A 1131-nucleotide genomic window follows, 5' to 3' on the forward strand; every position below is an offset into this window, starting at 1 on the left:
CGAGGCCATGGAAGAGCCCAGGGAGGCTGGAATTTTCCCCGGTCATCCCATGGAGCTTTCCAGCTGTCTCTTGGGGCAGAGCTGGTGACAAGGACACCCATGTGTCCCGCAGGGAAGGAGCTCTGGGTGCCGGGAGCCGGATGGTTTCCTGAGGAGGCTGATGCAGGTGAGGGGGGCAGTGGGAAAGTGGGAATGAGGGTCCGACGAGCAGGACACGGTGCTGGCACCCAGGGGTGCTCCAGTCACACGTGTGGTGTCCCCAGACTGAGGGAGGATTAGGGTGCCCAGCACCCACACCCCGAGAAAACACCTCAAGCTGCATCTCAGGAGGTTTAGGTTGGATATGAGGGAAAGTTTCCTCATGGAAAGGGTGGTCAGGCCCTGGCGTGGGATGCACGGGGCAGTGGTGCAGTCCCAGCCCTGGAAGTGCTCAAAGCTGTGTGGATGTGGCACCTGGGGACACGTTGGTGGCCTTGGAAGTGCTGGGTTGGACTCGGTGGCAGCTGCAGGGCCCTCTCTGATCCCACCTCTGCTCCACTTCCAGGGGAGCTGCCGGATGACGCCGGGAGCTGCCGGTGGGTGAGGGACCCCCCGGTCTCCGCATGGATGGGAATGGGGAGACCTGCCGGCAGTAGGAGCCCAGGACAGCTGGAAAACCCCGGCCTCTTCCTCCGCACGCTCCTCCTCCTCCTCCTCTGCAGGCATGGTAAGGATCCACACGGGCAGCTTCATCCCAGGGACTGAGCCCTGCATTCCAGGGGATCCAAATTCATCCCAGGGACTGAACCCTGTACCCCAGGGGACCCAAATTCATCCTAGGAACCAAACCCTGCATCCCAGGGGACACAAATTCATCCCAGGGACTGAACCCTGCATCCCAGGGGACACAAATTCACACCAAGGACTGAGCTCTTCACCCTGGGGGATCCAAATTCATCCCAGGGACCGAGCCCTGCACCAGGAGACAATTTCTTCCAGGAAGGGTCTCCATGGAAATCTGGAGTGGGTTAGAACAGGGAGACAAGAAGGGTTTCCATGGGAATCTGGAGTGGGTTAGAACAGGGAGACAAGAAGAGTTTCCATGGGAATCTGGAGTGGGTTAGAACAGGGAGACAATTCCTTCCAGGAAGG

This window comes from Lepidothrix coronata, unplaced genomic scaffold (assembly GCF_001604755.1).
Source record: "Lepidothrix coronata isolate B3197 unplaced genomic scaffold, Lepidothrix_coronata-1.0 Scaffold860, whole genome shotgun sequence".
NCBI lineage: Eukaryota > Metazoa > Chordata > Aves > Passeriformes > Pipridae > Lepidothrix > Lepidothrix coronata.